Here is an 18,496-nt window from a genome sequence, read left to right on the forward strand (position 1 = left end):
TTGGCTCACAGACTCTTTGCTGACTAAAAGCATTTATAATGTTGCTCTCAGAACTATTCTTTTTTCCCTGAATATGATTATAATATAGCGACTTCTAAAAGTCACTCGGTAACGCAAAAAATATTAGAATATATTACATATGGAATATCTAAGCAATAATGTTATTAGTTAAATCCTAAGTATAACAATGGTTGAAGCAAAATATACACACAAATTTTATAAATTTGAGTGATTTAATAATTTTCCCAAGAGAGGTCATTAGAGTTGATTTTCTAACTCGGGCCTTTATGGAAATTAGTATAGAGGGTGAGTGGTAGTGTTGCTAACAGCAGATGTTTCATGTTAAATTAAACCAAGAAATAACAATTATAACCTGATCTCTTACTAAAGCAAAAACACTGTTATTGTCTGCATGGAATTTCAAAAATATCTCAGAATATTTAGTCATTGAGGATCTGTCATGGGGCAAAACTTCATTTACTGACTTAGGTGCTCCCTCCTATGATGCCAGACTGATCTGGATAAAAAAAAAATGGAATCTTTTGCTGGTGAGTATGAAAATAGCTGACAACATATGTCAGCCTTGAACGTTTTTGGCTATTGCTTCAATTCACAGACCAACAGTTTAAAAGATTTATGTCAATTGTCAGTCATTTCCATACAGCCTGAGAAAAGGTCTAGAGATTTGTATTCTCAAGTCATACAGTAGTGTGCAAAACTCAGAAATCACTCTTTTGTTTATTTCATTTCCACAAAAAATGCCCACTAAGTACAAGTTATAAATTGTTGTGTCAGGTATTCATTTTTTTATGTTAGAAAAGAAGAAACTAAACCAAAGCCTCCAACCCTAGCACTCTCCAATGATTTAAAGATAGTGGAGCAGCTGTACAGTAGATTTAAATTTTTGGTGGTAGAATAGTGTCCATTAATAAATTTGTCGCATCTTACTAATTACTCCAATTGGTTTAAGACTGCCATATAAGTTTTAATACATTTTCCTCTTAGACAGCTTAAAACTGGACCAGGCAGGCAGAAGATGCGCCAAATTTATCACAGTGGTGCATGCTCTAAGGTTAATTTAATAAATCTTGCTAAGCGTATTAGACACATTTCTCTTGCTTACAGCATTTGTTGGTTGGCTTGCTTTAGACTAATATTTCGTGCCAAAATTTTGGTGCACTTTGGCACATTTTAGGCCAATTTGGCACCCACTTTTCTAGGCATTTTTCAAGGTGATAGCACCGATGCAAAACACTGATCCAATCAAAAGGATATGTTTAGAATATCGTGGCTCTAAAGAACTACACATAAATCAAAGTATAGCACCAATAGAGATACTGCATGCTGGAAGGGGTTTTCCCATCAGAAACATTTATGACATACCACAGTATATGTTATAAATGTCAGATAGGTTCTACTACTCTGTGTTGTGGCTGTAGCATCTGATTCCCGACTATTCTACGCTGCTTCCATAACTGCCATTCACTACTATGGGAGTTATTGAAAAAGCATAGCTCAGCGTAATTCAAGGTCGTAAATCACATGCTTCAGCCACAACACAGAGCAGTAGAACAGAGTTTAGGGGGCCCTGTTCTAGAGATAGGTGTGGGTCTCAGATTTGGGACCCGCATTTATCTGACATTTATGACATATCCTGTGGATATGTCATAAATGTTTCTGATGGGAAAACCCCTTTAACCCATAGGGATAAAAGTAACATGAATTTTATTGGTATACATTAAAAGCCAAATACAAATAGTATAAAAAAGACACCGTACAAATCACATAAAAGACAATGGTGAGTATGCATGGCAAAAATATGGTCACAAACAAAATGAGAAAGAAGTTTTCACGAGCCACCAGACACAGTTAAATAACTGAAATCAGCAAATCAAGATAGATGAAGCAGTAAAGTGCATATATTATAGGATACTGTGTAAATAACCTGGTATTCCTGAATGAATGAAGAGGGATAAATCAATATTCAAAGGCAAGTGGTGCCCCAAATCAGTGACCATGCATACCCACCCAGCCCGATGCGCGTTTCGCTCAGAAAGCTTTGTCAACGTGAAAAAACTTCTAAAACACATAATAAATCTGATGCAAAGCATATTTGACAGTTTTTGGCACAAATTGAGACAGCATTTTTCTTTGTAAATCTCCCCTATGTTCTTTATTAAATTCAATCCATAAAAAATATCCAGACGTCTTTCTGAATAGAAAATATCACAGTTACGTGTTTTGGGCAGTTACTCAAAACTTTACATATGGATAATGGGTAACTACTTCATAAAAGGTACGTTTTTGCCTTCCCTTGAATCAATACTGCAGGCAAATAGTTTGAACTAGGTGAACTTACTGACCACTTGTTAGGTTGCATAATTTGTTTTCCCCATTTAAATTTGATCTAAGTGAATATGGTATTTTTATCGGGTACAGTGTATCTGTTGTTTAGAAATGAGGGACATTTTTAAACAAATCATAAAATGCAGACCGCTTCCCGTTACAGTGCTGCTTTTTCATTCCCTAATGGAAAGTGCCACTTTCCATTAAAATGTGAGTTGGAGTATGGTTATGGGAAGATGGAATGGGCACTACTATGTTGGAATTTGCAGCTTTGTAAACAACACTCATAATATCAGTGGTTCCTAAATCATCTTCGGGTGGTGCTCAGCAGTGAAACATATCGTCATACACTGCATTTGTCTGTTCGTCCTCCCTCCATAGTCCTTGTTGGATGCGATAATAAAGGACTTTTACTGCATCTGGGTGAGTGACGCATGTATTTTTCTGCTCTACCATTGCTGTGAATTGGAGTATGCTAGTCACCTCACAGGAAAAGGTCCTGGAGCGCCATATCTCTCACCCACTAACTCCCCACTACAAGTACAGACACAGAGGCAGTGCATGAGCAGAATAGACTTAACTGATTGGCTTTGTTAACCCCTTAGATACAGTGGTCAACAGCGACCACGGCATCTAAGGTGTTTGACAGTGGGAGGGGGCTTCCTCTGTCAGTTTATCAGAATCTTTCAATGGCAGCCAGGTCCTGATAAAGGCCCCAGGTCTTTTAGAGACACATGCATATTAGGCCATGCCAGAGACATGGCCTAAGGGTCCTATTGCATGGCCCAATATGGGCTGTGAACATGAGTGCCTATCAACGAGGCAGCTCGTTGAGTGGCGCTTGTTTGCTCCTTTCACAAGGAGCAATGCTAGGTTATGTATGTGGACGAGCATTCGTCACTACGATTGTTCGTACCCATACATTTTCATCATGCTGGCAGCACATCTGCCTATTTACATGGGGAGATGTGCTGCCGACAACAATAACATTTATTTATGCATAAATAAGCAAATCAGCCGATGAATGAGCATCCATATGAATTAATGGGGCCAATTGATGGGGCCACAGCATTTGTCGCCACAGCCTTTTCCCAGTTTACAGGCACAGCGCCGTACACTTCCATAGCGGCTGTGCCTGGTATTACAGTTATGATCCCATTCAAGCGAATGGGATTGAGCTGCAATCCCAGTCACAGCCGCTATGGATGTGTACAGCGTTGTGCCTGAGAAACAGTGAAAAGGCCGCGGCGACGAATGCTGATAGTCGGGATTGCCGGGAGTTGGACCCCCACTGTGGGATAGACCACAAATATAAAATGCCCAGGGAACCAATTTAAAATAACAACTCATCTCGCAAAAACCAACCCTTTGTTGATGGAAATGAAAAAGTTATAGCTCTCTGAATGCGTTGATGAAAACAAGAAAAAAAATCAAAGCCCAAAATAGGCTGCTCCATAAGGCGTTAAAAACACCTGCCAAAGAAATAAATAAATGAAAATTCAGGAACACTTCAACATATTTTGTAGCTCAGTTCTCATACATGATTTATTTTTATTTTTTTTTATTTGATCATCTGAAAATGTATAATAGAGAAGATAATCCCAATAAGCCTGAGAGAATAGCTTTAATAAGTTTACTAAGTTTGCAAAAAAAAAAACAATGATTATATTGTGTTATGAGGATTGGAATAAAGTATTGATATTATGATAGAAAAATATATCTTTTCATGGCATCTTATATCAGCACAATATTATTAACCATTAATTATTATTATTATTGTTTAGTTTAACACCTTAACGATGAAGGACGGATATATCCGTCCTATGCAGGTGCTAGTTCCTGCAGAAGGACGGATATATCCGTCCTCTGATCGCGCAGGTACTGCCAGTGTAACCACGCGGTCAGCGGCAGGAGCACGGCTGTTATACACAGCCTGGCTCCTGCCCAAACTGTCAGAATTGAAGCGCACTCTGATTCCGGCAGTTTAACCCATTAGATGCCGCTGTCAATAGCGACAGCGGCATCTAATATGTTTGACAGAGGGAGCTCCCTCTGTCACCCGATCGGCGCCCCCGCAAACAAATCGTAGGGCCTTGTCGGGTTACCATGGCAGCCAGGGGCCTAACAAAGGCCCACAGGTCTGCCTTCAGCAACTGCCTATTAGGTCAGTTGCATGGCCTAATAGATTGCCTGTCAGTTTTATACTAACAGGCAATAATACTTTGTATAAGTATACCAAAGCATTATATCTGCGATCTAGAAGTAAATTGCAAAGGAAATGTGTCATCAGAAAATTACCTATCATTTAAATAAACTTTTATAATAAACATATTTTTGTTTGGGATGATTTTTCAAATTTTCCGGTTTATTGTCTACATTTCTATCCTAAAATCTTGCAGTTTTCACTCTGGCCACTGAGACTCACAACACACTTAAACTTCCTATTCGTATAACTTCTCAGCAGTCATCTCTTTATGATCACAGGCAAAATTACTATAAAAGACAACACCTCTATTATAAAGCTGGAGGCAGATAACAAAGGATCCAACAAAAGGTAATGAACACAACTCCCCTCCTCCCCCTTCATGAACAGTGACCTCTGCACAGGTCATATAGCATGCCTAGAACTCTCCTAAAGAAGTCAATGGCCCACAGACTGCATAAACTTAGAATAAGCAGACACAAAATGTGCCAAATTTACCACAGTGGTACATGCTGAATTATAATTTTGGCGCACCTTGACCTGTTAGACACTTTAGCTTAAACCAGTTTTGATTTTGCTTATTTTGCATCAGAATTTTGTGTTAGTCTTTTGGCGCATGTTTGGCACACATTGGCACATTTTAAGCCACATCCTATTTTCAACAAACCACACCCTTTCTCACCAAGCCACACCTTTTCCAGAACACTTTTAAAAAGTTGCTAGTGAGATGCAAACATCAAAATTGCACCAAACTTTCTAGACCCAGACATAGTAGTAACTCTGCCTCAATAAGTCATCTCCAAACTATTGTTTCCTATGGTTCATGTGGCTGCTGTAAAGCATATTTCTGAACTGCTGTTAACAAGCAAGATGGTCGGCCCCTTAATCATGTAGGAAAAAAAATTTAAAAAAAAAATCTACAATCAGAAAATAAAAATGTATTGGAAAATAAATATTTTTCAGTATCTGGTTCTAATTAGTAAAAATGAAATATAGGTGATACATTCCTTTTAAGCTTCAGAGTTACTTCTTATTTGCTATAAAATAGTATTAGAACGTGTCATAATGGATAATATTATTTTGGACAGAAGAATTGCCTTATTTATTTTTTGAGATTTTTATTTAATCCACTAATGACATTTTACAGTTTTTTGTTTACGATTCTGCAAATAATTTTTTTCTTTACAATTAACTAATGGCAACATTTTCAAAGGCTTTCTCATGTTCTCTTTCTCTACAGTGTATGTATGTATATATATATATATATATATATATATATATATATATATATATATATACACTGCATCAATAGAATGCAGAGGCAAAGAGCAAGCATGTCTTCATTCTTAGCTGAAAGCAAAATTAAGCTACAGCAGGTGTAAGAGCTGCATAAGCCTGCTTAATATCCTAAGTAATTGGCTTTACTCTTTATTTTGGATTATTACATTTGTTAGTTATAATCTTGTAGTTTCAGAATTGTATTTGTGCTGAAGGGAAAGGGAGGGGGATCTTAACCAAAGACAGCGTGCTACGAAAATGTCATGAGCTGCAAACAGTATAATCTAATAATCAAATACTAACACAAACACATGGCCCTACTGAATAATACTATTACATTTTTGGGTATAAACTCTTAGGTAAGACTGTTAATTTCATATATATATATATATATATATATATATATATATATATACGCACACATATTTTTATATATATATATATATATATATATATATGTGTGTATATATATATATATATATATATATATGTATATATATATATATATATATATATATATATATATATATATATATATATACATACATACACACTACCGTTCAAAAGTTTGGGGTTACCCAGACAATTTTGTGTTTTCCATGAAAACTCACACTTATATTTATCAAATGAGTTGCAAAATGACTACAAAATATAGTCAAGACATTGACAAGGTTAGAAATAATGATTTTTATTTCAAATAATAATTTTCTCCTTCAAACTTTGCTTTCGTCAAAGAATGCTCCATTTGCAGCAATTACAGCATTGCAGACCTTTGGCATTCTAGCTGTTAATTTGCTGAGGTAATCAGGAGAAATTTCACCCCATGCTTCCAGAAGCCCCTCCCACAAGTTGGATTGGCTTGATGGGCACTTCTTGCGTACCATACGGTCAAGCTGCTCCCACAACAGCTCTATTGGGTTGAGATCTGGTGACTGCGCTGGCCACTCCATTACAGATAGAATACCAGCTGCCTGCTTCTTCCCTAAATAGTTCTTGCATAATTTGGAGGTGTGCTTTGGGTCATTGTCCTGTTGTAGGATGAAATTGGCTCCAATCAAGCGCTGTCCACAGGGTATGGCATGGCGTTGCAAAATAGAGTGATAGCCTTCCTTATTCAAAATCCCTTTTACCTTGTACAAATCTCCCACTTTACCAGCACCAAAGCAACCCCAGACCATCACATTACCTCCACCATGCTTGACAGATGGCGTCAGGCCCTCTTCCAGCATCTTTTCAGTTGTTCTGCGTCTCACAAATGTTCTTCTGTGTGATCCAAACACCTCAAACTTCGATTTGTCTGTCCATAACACTTTTTCCAATCTTCCTTTGTCCAATGTCTGTGTGCTTTTGCCCATATTAATCTTTTCCTTTTATTAGCCAGTCTCAGATATGGCTTTTTATTTGCCACTCTGCCTTGAAGGCCAGCATCCCGGAGTCGCCTCTTCACTGTAGACGTTGACACTGGCATTTTGCGGGTACTATTTAATGAAGGTGCCAGTTGAGGACCTGTGAGGCGTCTATTTCTCAAACTAGAGACTCTAATGTACGTGTCTTGTTGCTCAGTTGTGCTGCGGGGCCTTCACTTCTCTTTCTACTCTGATTAGAGCCTGTTTGTGCTGTCCTCTGAAGGGAGTAGTACACACGTTGTAGGAAATCTTCAGTTTCTTGGCAATTTCTCGCATGGAATAGTCTTCATTTCTAAGAACAAGAAGAGACTGTCGAGTTTCACATGAAAGCTCTCTTTTTCTAGCCATTTTTAGAGTTTCGTCAAACCCACAAATGTAATGCTCCAGATTCTCAACTAGCTCAAAGGAAGGTCAGTTTTATTGCTCCTCTAAACAGCAAAACTGTTTACAGCGGTGCTAACATAATTGCACAAGGGTTTTAAAGTGTTTTCTAATCATCCATTATCCTTCTAACACAGTTAGCAAACACAATGTACCATTAGAACACTGGAGTGATGGTTGCTGGAAATGGGCCACTATACACCTATGCAGATATTGCATTAAAAACCAGATGTTTGCAGCTAGAATAGTCATTTAGCACATTAACAATGTATAGAGTGTATTTCTGATTAATTTAATGTTATCTTCATTGAAAAAACTGTGCTTTTCTTGCAAAAATAAGGAAATTTCTAAGTTACCCTAAACTTTTGAACGGTAGTGTGTATATATATATATATATATATATATATATATATATGTATATATATATATATATATATATATATATATACAGATAGGTCCAGAATTATTTGGACAGTGACACAATCTTCATGATTTGGGCTCTGTGTGCCATCACATTGGATTTGAAATGAAACATCTGAGATGCAACTGAAGTGTAGACTTTCAGGTTTAATTCAAGGGGTTGAACAAAAATATCCTGTAAAACGTTTAGGAATTGCAACCATTTTTCGACAGACTCCTCCTTTCAGGGGCTCAAATGTTATTGGACAAATTAACATTACCATAAATAAAATGTTTTTTTTAAATACTTTGTGGAGAATCCTTTGCAGGCAATGACAGCGACGTCCAATCAACCTTGCTGCATTTGGTTGAATCTGAGCAGAAAGTATATCCCTGAACACTTCAGAATTCATCCGGCTGCTTCTGTCTTCAGTCACATCATCAATAAATACTAGTGACCCAGTGCCTTTGGCAGCCAGTCATGCCCATGCCATCACACTGCCTCCACCATGTTTTACAGAGGATGTAATGTGCTTTGGATCATGAGCCGTTCCAAGCCTTCTCCATACTTTCTTCCTTCCATCATTCTGGTACAGGTTGATCTTAGTTTCATATGTCCAATGAATGCTGTTCCAGAAATGGGCTGGCTTCTTTAGATATTGTTTGGCAAATTCTAATCTGGCCTTTCTATTTTTGGGGCTGATTAATGGTTTACACCTTGTGATGAACCCTCTGTATTTGCTCTCATGAAGTCTTCTCTTTATGGTAGACTTAGATACTGATATACCTACTTCCAGGATAGTGTTCTTCACTTGGGTTGATGTTGTGAAGGGGTTTTTCTTCACCATGGAAAGGATTCTGCGATCATCCATCACTGTTGTCTTCTGTGGACGTCCAGGCCTTTTGGCGTTCACGAGATCACCAGTGCGCTCTTTTTTTTCAAGAATGTACCAAACTATTGATTTGGCCACTCCTAACATTTGTGCTATATTTCTTGTGGATTTCTTCATTTTTTCAGCCTAATGATGGTCTGTTTCACTTGCATTAAGAGCTCCTTTGACCTCATGTTGTGGGTTCACAGCAACAGCTTCCAAATGCAAATGCTACAACTGGAATCAACTCCAGACCTTTTACCTGCTTAATTCATGATGGATTAGTGAGATAATTGTCCAATTACTTCTGGTCCCTTGTGGCAGCTACATATTAAAGAGCTGTAATTCCTAAACTCTTCCTCAAATTAGGATGTGAATACCCTCAAATTAAAGCTCAGAGTCTGCACTTTAAGTCCATATTCATTATACAACTGTAAATTTAATATGTTTTGGTAAATAGCTAAGATGCCAAAACTTCTGTCACTGTCGAAATAATTCTGGACCCAACTGTATATATACACGTGTATATATATATATATATATATATATATATATATATATATATATATGTATATATATATATATATATATATATATATATATATATAAGGTATTCAAAAGAAGATCTTGCAGCACTCCAATAGACGGTAGAAAAAAAATAAAATTGTTTTATTCAGTCAACATCAGACGGTGCAACCTTTCAGTCCTGCAATAGGACCTTAGTGATACACAGGCTCATAATGGTTTATGTAACTTGTACTCAGTTAGCATCATCGGCCTCATTATAATAAATATAAAACTTGTGAAGTGCACATAAAGTGAAAAAAACTAAGATTAAGGTATCAAAGAAAGCTAAAATTGATACAGTGAAAGTGACAAATACAAATATAATTAATACAAATATATATATATATATATATATATATATATCCACATAATACAGAAAGTGCATGATTAGAACATAATCAAAAATTATACAGCTGTGTCAGGGGATGGAACTGCAGGACCACACACCATTCATCGATCAGCAATACATTCAAATTAGTTATTAAAGTATGTTAAGACGATCATCATCATGCTGTGTTTGGCGTTCGTAAATCCCAGGTGCGCATGTATTAAGACAAGAGACGGGAAACGACATATTGCTATGCAACAGAAAAACCCGGAAACGTGATGCAGTCATACTGGCATCAACTGTGCATGTCAGAACAGGATCCGGCAAGCGTCTCATGTTGTCTAGCAACCAGGTAATGTAAACCTGAATCAATTTTTTTTTAATGTATTGATAAATTAATATTGTGATGTCCTGGATCGTGCAAACAGGGGAAGAAATGGGAGAACACCCCCATCAAGGTATACGCTCAAAACGGAGAAAGGCAGAGATATATTGGATCATCTAATGACGACATATTAAACGACTACATTTTCTATTAAGTCTAATATATATAGAAATAGCAAGAAAAGTTTATGATCCACATGTGGCTATAAGGAAATATGGCGACACATATGTGGTCAGTACGACCTTCAATCCGGGTTCGTGGAAACACCATGTACTACCTTCGTATACATGGTGTAACCCACTAAAACCACAAAACATGTAACGGACCTGTAAGAGCCTGCTACGCAGCAGCTCAATACTGCAACACTTTAACAGAACTTAATATAAATATATATAAGATGTAACTATATATATCTCAACATCAATGCCATATATAAGCAAAGATACTAAAAGACACGATAATATATTATCTATAATCACCATGTTGAAAGATCTCAAGACATGACATACAAACTAAGAATAAGGTTTCTATGATGATTCCTGAGTCACAAAAGAACTTGATGGAGAGTGGCCCTGATGTTCCACTGTGATCTAAAAACAAACAACAAATATAAATTAATACAATACAATAACAGCACAAATATGTGTGAACTAAAAATATCTACATATCATATAAAAATATATATATATATATATGTGTATCACAAACTATACCTGTGAGGGACATTGCGAGGACCAAATGCAACAACGAGGTAATAAACATTCAAAGAGTAATCCTAGCAACATTAAATTCCACATTGAGGCCATTAGGCCGCAATGTGTTCAGCAAGAATATCCATTTCAGTTCACATTTATGGAACAACATATGTCTGTCACCACCTTGGCGGGACAACGGGACATGATCCAAGATAGTAAATCTTAGATCTTTCTCAGTATGTCTCTGTTCAGCAAAATGCTTTGATACAGGCAAATCAAGTTTCTTTCTCCTGATAGAGAAACGATGATTATTTAAACACGTTTTTAATTCACACGTGGTTTCACCCACGTATAATAGTCGACAGGGACACCAAAGTACATAAATGACACAGTCAGAGTCGCAAGTAAAAATATATTCAATATTATATTGACTGTCCATCTCAGGGTGTTTAAATATACTTCCTCTATGCATGAGTGAACAGTTAACACAATTATGACAAGGAAAATTACCCAGTTTAAGAGGTTTAAGCAAAGCCTGTTTTGTGCCTTTTACTCGAGTCCTAACCAACTTGTCTCGTAGGTTATATGGTCGTCTATAGGACATAAGGGGAACATTGTTTAATTCATCTATATGTCTGTAACTGTTCTTAGTAATAGGCCAGTGTTTAGATATATTAGAAACATCACCACTAAAATCATTGTATGTGGAGATGAAGGGAATTCGTTTCGGTGTAGAACGTTTAGATTTATTAAAGAGTTCCTCCCTTGGTATAGTTAGGACCTTATTCCTATGTGACTCTAACAATTGTTTGGGGTAGCTGATAGAAGAATTTATGTTCTTATCAAAGAGATTCAAGGAGTCATCTGAATGGAGATGCACGTCTTTTATTCTTATCGATAAGGAGACAGTTTGGCAAAATGTCTGCCTCTATCCTGAATGACAGAGTTTTTATGCATATTCTGAGAATAACATGTCTGGACTAGTTCTTGTTACATTTTGCTTCATATATCACGATTGACATCTAATTAAACTAATTAGAAGTTAAACCTCTGTCTGGGAATTCTAATCTCCCTTTTTAGGAATTCAGCTACCCCCTCCTCATATATAATATCAGTTATCTTAACAATAAAAAAACATATTAGACATTTTGTTAGTCAAGGCTTTACAGATAAGCCTGCATACACATTCTTAGTCTTCATTAGATAAAGCAATCATAAATTGAAAACTTTCCTAACAGTTGCCCCTCAAGTGATTGGTCCAAATCAGATTGATCATCGATTATACACTTCACCCTGATCATCTAGTTATAAGGCAATGATCGTGTCGTGTTCCTTGGATGACAGGTTTCAAATCTTAAAAGCGTATTTTGATCAGTATCCTTTATATGTAGTCTAGTCCTGAATTTATTATCATCGATCATGACCGTGACATGTGAGAATTGGACAGTTTCCATGGAATAAACCATGGTAAATTGTATATCATCATCTAGGGTATTAAGGTATTAATGAAAAGACACCAAGGATGTCTCAGTGTCTGTCCAGATGAGGAAGATGTCATCTATGTATCCTCAGAACATGTGTAAAGTGGTGGGATACATAGACCGACATCTCCTCCATCATATCCATAAACATATTGGCATAGGACGGCGCGATGTTGGACCCCATGGCTGTCCCAATAAGCTGTATGTAGTATCTATCTTCAAAAGGGAAATAATTTTATGTCAAAATAAGTTCCACAAGTGATATAATAAACTCGCAAGCTTGTGCCGTAAAGTTAAAGATGCATAATCTACGCCTAACTGCTTCCATACCTTTGCTGCGAATGATAGATGTGTACAAGGATACAACATTGAAGGACACCAAAAAGGAGCCCCGAGGTGGCGTCACCTGTTTCAGTTTGTGTATAAAATCTGAAGTATCGCTAATATAAGATTTTGTGTCAACAGCAAAAACCCTCAAGACCTTATCCACAAAAATAGGGATATTATTAAGTAAAGAACTCCTCCCAGATACAATGGGATGAGCCGGGGGATTTATTAAACCTTTGTGTATCTTGGGGAGTAAATATAAACAGGGCGTAGTAGGAAATTCAACAATTAGAAAATTTTCTAAGGCTTGATCAATAATACCCTCCACAGACGCTTGATTAATGTTTTAATTCTTCATTCCGTATCACATTTGGGATCACTCTTTAACATCCTATAAATTTTGGTGTCCCATAGTTGTCTATTTGCCTCATTGATATACATATTAGTGTCCATAACAACGACAGCACCCCCTTTATTAGCGGGTTTGACACTGAGGTTGTGGTTATGCACCAACTCATCAAGTACCTTAATTTCTGATGTAGTAATGTTTGGATACTTAATATTACTATCCTGTGTCAGGGACCTCAATGTATAAAAATCTTTTTTAACCAATTCAATATAGGTTTCGATAGGATGTGATATTAAAGGGGGTTGAAAGGTACTCTTATTGTATAATCCAAGATTCTTTAGACAAATATTTTGGGATTAACAGATGAAACCACGTCACTGGATTGAGAGTCAGACCTTTAATTTAACCGATCTAATAAAATTGTGAAGATCTAGTTCTAGCTGAAACCAATCCACACGTTGGCTCGGACAGAATGAAAGACATTTAGACAAAATCTGTAATTGAGCATCAGATAATATATGCGAAGAGATATTTACCACTGTTTGTGGAAGTTCTTTTTGCTGCTATTGTATGGGGTCTTCTGACCTTGTGCATGTTTCTGGAAACGGTTCTTCCTCCCTCTGTGTCTCTTGCATCCTGCTCTCCTCGTGGTTTTTCTTTTGATACATCCATATTGTTGGATCCTAAAAAATCAACTTGGTTTAAACTTTGAATGTTGCTGGAATAATATTCCTGAATACGATCCTCTTTATTGACATTTTTTTGATCCCGTGGTCTGCGGTCTGGTCTTGGCAGACCATTAGATTGTTCCAAAGAATTGCCCCATGTGTATACACGACCCATCTTGTAATAAAGTTGATCCCTATGCCACCTTCCTTTTTTCGTATACTCAGTGCCGGATCTCACCTTGGTTAGCGAAATACGAAGTTTCTCCATATGTAAAGTAAATTCATCAGTGGAGGTCAACGTCTTCAATATACTCTCCAAATCCAGGATCCTGGTTTTTAAAGTGACCAAGTCCCTTTAAAGAAAATCCATATTGAGTAAAATCGTTTCCAGAGCATATTTATTAGATAACTGCTCATATTTCAAGCAAAACTCATCATGTTGCAGGTGCATCATGGGTTTTAACTGGGATCTCATCCCGTGGGGAACCATATTATTCTTGTAATACTGGCCAAGTGTTAAGAGATGCAATTCCACATTAATCAAACATTTAGATTCAAATTCCAAATTACGTTTAACATCAGGTAATGACGGAATACTGAAAAATGAAGCATCACCTTCCACTCCATTTAAAATCCTCGCAATGTAAAAACAAATGTTTCGGCTTAAAGCATATCCAAAGAAATATATATATATACACTACCGTTCAAAAGTTTAGGGTCACTTAGAAATTTCCTTATTTTTGAAAGAAAAGCACAGTTTTTTCAATGAAGATAACATTAAATTAATCAGAAATACACTCTATACATTGTTAATGTGCTAAATGACTATTCTAGCTGCAAACGTCTGGTTTTTAATGCAATATCTACATAGGTGTATAGAGGCCAATTTCCAGCAACCATCACTCCAGTGTTCTAATGGTACATTGTGTTTGCTAACTGTGTTAAAAGGCTAATGGATGATTAGAAAACACTTTAAAACCCTTGTGCAATTATGTTAGCACTGCTGTAAACAGTTTTGCTGTTTAGCGGAGCTATAAAACTGACCTTCCTTTGAGCTAGTTGAGAATCTGGAGCATTACATTTGTGGGTTCGATTAAACTCTAAAAATGACTAGAAACAGAGAGCTTTCATGTGAAACTCGACAGTCTATTCTTGTTCTTAGAAATGAAGGCTATTCCATGCGAGAAATTGCCAAGAAACTGAAGATTTCCTACAACGGTGTGTACTACTCCCTTCAGAGGACAGCACAAACAGGCTCTAACCAGAGTAGAAAGAGAAGTGGGAGGCCCCGCTGCACAACTGAACAACAAGACAAGTACATTAGAGTCTCTAGTTTGAGAAATAGACGCCTCACAGGTCCTCAACTGGCAGCTTCATTAAATAGTACCCGCAAAACGCCAGTGTCAACGTCTACAGTGACGTGGCGACTCCGGGATGCTGGCCTTCAGGGCAGAGTGGCAAAGAAAAAGCCATATCTGAGACTGGCTAATAAAAGGAAAAGATTAATATGGGCAAAAGCACACAGACATTGGACAGAGGAAGATTGGAAAAAAGTGTTATGGACAGACGAATCGAAGTTTGAGGTGTTTGGATCACACAGAAGAACATTTGTGAGATGCAGAACAACTGAAAAGATGCTGGAAGAGTGCCTGACACCATCTGTCAAGCATGGTGGAGGTAATGTGATGGTCTGGGGTTGCTTTGGTGCTGGTAAAGTGGGAGATTTGTACAAGGTAAAAGTGATTTTGAATAAGGAAGGCTATCACTCTATTTTGCAACGCCATGCCATACCCTGTGGACAGCGCTTGATTGGAGCCAATTTCATCCTACAACTGGACAATGACCCAAAGCACACCTCCAAATTATGCAAGAACTATTTTGGGAAGAAGCAGGCAGCTGGTATTCTATCTGTAATGGAGTGGCCAGCGCAGTCACCAGATCTCAACCCCATAGAGCTGTTGTGGAAGCAGCTTGACCGTATGGTACGCAAGAAGTGCCCATCAAGCCAATCCAACTTGTGGGAGGGGCTTCTGGAAGCATGGGGTGAAATTTTTCCCGATCACCTCAGCAAAAATAAATATCTCTAACCTTGTCAATGTCTTCACTATATTTTCTACTCATTTTGCAACTCATTTGATAAATATAAGCGTGAGTTTTCATGGAAAACACAAGATTGTCTGGGTGACACCAAACTTTTGAACGGTAGTGTATATATATATATATATATATATATATATATATATATATGTATGTATGTATGTATATATATATATCTCAGCACTTTGGTAAAAACAAAAAGTGTAATGTGGGTGCCAGCACATCTGACCTTCATCCAGTGTCCACAGACTGCACAGTTATACAATGAAAGACAATAAAGAAAAATGTGAATACCCACAGTGTTATTTATGTAAATATAATGTAAATATAATGTTTCATTCCTCTCTTAGGGACTTATTCAAGTGTTACAGCTCATAGCTGACATTTTTTTATATATATATATATATATATATATATATATATATATATATATATATATATATATATATATATACATACATACATACATACATACATACATACATACACTACTGTGCATAAGTCTTAGGCAGTTGTGGAAAAATGCTGCAAGGTAAGAATGCTTTCAAAAATAGAGCTCTAATAGTTTTATTTATCAATTAACAAAATGCAAAGGGATTAAACAGAAGAGAAATCTAAATCAAATCATTATTTAGTGTGACCACCCTTTGCCTTCAAAACAGCATTAATTCTTCTAGGTACACTTGCACACATTTTTTTGAAGGAACATGGCAGGGAGGTTGTGCCAAACATCTTGGAAAACTAACCACTGATCTTTTGTGGATGTAGGCTTCTTAAAAAGCCTTCAGTCTCATTCATGTAATACCAGACAGACTCGATGATTCTGAGATCAGGGCTCTGTGGGGGCCATATCATCACTTCCAGGGCTCCTTGTTCTTCTTTACGCTGAAGATAGTTCCTAATGACATTGGCTGTATGTTTGGGGTCGTTGTCCTGCTGCAGAATAAATTTGGAACCAATCAGATGCCTCTCTCATGGTATTTCATGATGGATAAGTGTCTGTATCTCTCAGCAGGGGTGTAGCTAGAGGGCTCAGATGGTGCCCCGCCACAACTAGGAGGAAAGGAAGGGGATGACAGGCGGGATGGCATGGCATAGTTGCCAACAGTCCTGAATTTGCTGGGACTGTCCCGAATTTACAAAGACAGTGCCAGAAAATTGCTGTCCCGGACGTGTCCCGGCAACTGCCATATTCAATTGTATTTGCGTCCTCAGGACGCAGATACAGTTGAATATTAGGCAGAATCATTAGAGCGTTGCCAAAGCTCTGGCCGTGGCTTTCGCTCCTAGAGTTTGCCCCTGACGTCATTGTTCATATATAGACAGTGACGTCAGGGGATCCTCCAGGAGAGGAATCCCCGGCCAAAGCATCGGCAACTCTCTGGCTGGGGATTTCACTCCTAGAGGGAGCCTCAATGGCACTATCTGCAAGGAGAGGGTGTAGCTCTATCTGTAGGGGGTTTGTTTGGGGCACTATTTACAAGGGAGGCTGTGTGGCTTTATCTATAAGGGGGTTTATGTGGCTTTATCTACAAGGGTTGTGTGGCACTATTTACAGGGGTATGTTTGTGGCACTATCTACAGAGGGTGTGTTTGGCACTATTTACAAGGGGGTGTGGCACTATCTACTAGGGGAAATGTGGCAGCATCTACAAGGGGGGTGTTTGACACTATCTACAAAGGGGGGGTGGCACTATCTACAAGGGGGGCTGTGTGGCTTTATCTGCAAGGGGGGCTGTGTGGCAGTATCTACAGTGGGGGTGTGGCACTATCTACAGAGGGGGCTATGTAGTACTATCTACAAGGGTGTGTGTGTGTGGATTTATCTATAGTGTGTGTCTGTATGGCACTATTTATAATAGGGAAGCTGTTCATTATGTCACCCTTTTGTCTCATTAGCATCAGTTATTCAATCTGTTTTAGTGAGGCACACTGACGTCTTTAATTTATTTTCTTTTAATTTATTGTTATGTTAACTACCTTATGTAGCTATATTTATTGTAAAATGTACAAATGGTTTTATGCTGGAGTTACATAAAAAGAAATGTGAAAAAAAATTATACCCCATTGATTCATAGAGACAGCAAACGTGGCGAGGTGGAAGGAAATGAATCTTTGCCAGGGTGCAGGATTACCTAGCTATGCCTCTGTCTCTCAGTATTGAGGACTCCATTAATGCTGACCAAATCCCCAACTCCAGTTGCTGAAATGCAACCCCAAACTGGCACAAAACCTCCACCATGCTTCACTGTTGCCTGCAGACACTCATTATTGTACCGCTCTCCAGCCCTTCGGGGAACAAACTGCCTTCGGTTACAGCCAAAAATGTAAAATTTTGACTCATCTTTCCAGAGCACCTGCCACCATTATTTCTGCAGTTCCTATGTTTTCATGCATAGCAGAGTTGCTTGACCTTGTTTCCAAGACAAAGGTGTGGCTTTTTGACCGCAATTCTTCCATGAAGTCCACTTCTGGTCAGACTTCTCCAAAAAGCAGATGGGTGTACCTGGGTCTGATTGGTTTCTGCCAGTTCTGAGCTGATAGCACTGCTGGACATTTTCAGATATCGAAGGGAAGTAAGCATGATGTGTCTTTGATCTGCAGTACTAAGTTTCCTTGGCAGACCACTGCGACTACAGTCCTCAACAATTCCCATTTCTTTGTGCTTCTTCAAACGAGCTTGAACAGCACATTTTGAAACTTTAGTCTGATTT

This window comes from Rhinoderma darwinii, chromosome 3 (assembly GCF_050947455.1).
Source record: "Rhinoderma darwinii isolate aRhiDar2 chromosome 3, aRhiDar2.hap1, whole genome shotgun sequence".
Lineage (NCBI taxonomy): Eukaryota > Metazoa > Chordata > Amphibia > Anura > Rhinodermatidae > Rhinoderma > Rhinoderma darwinii.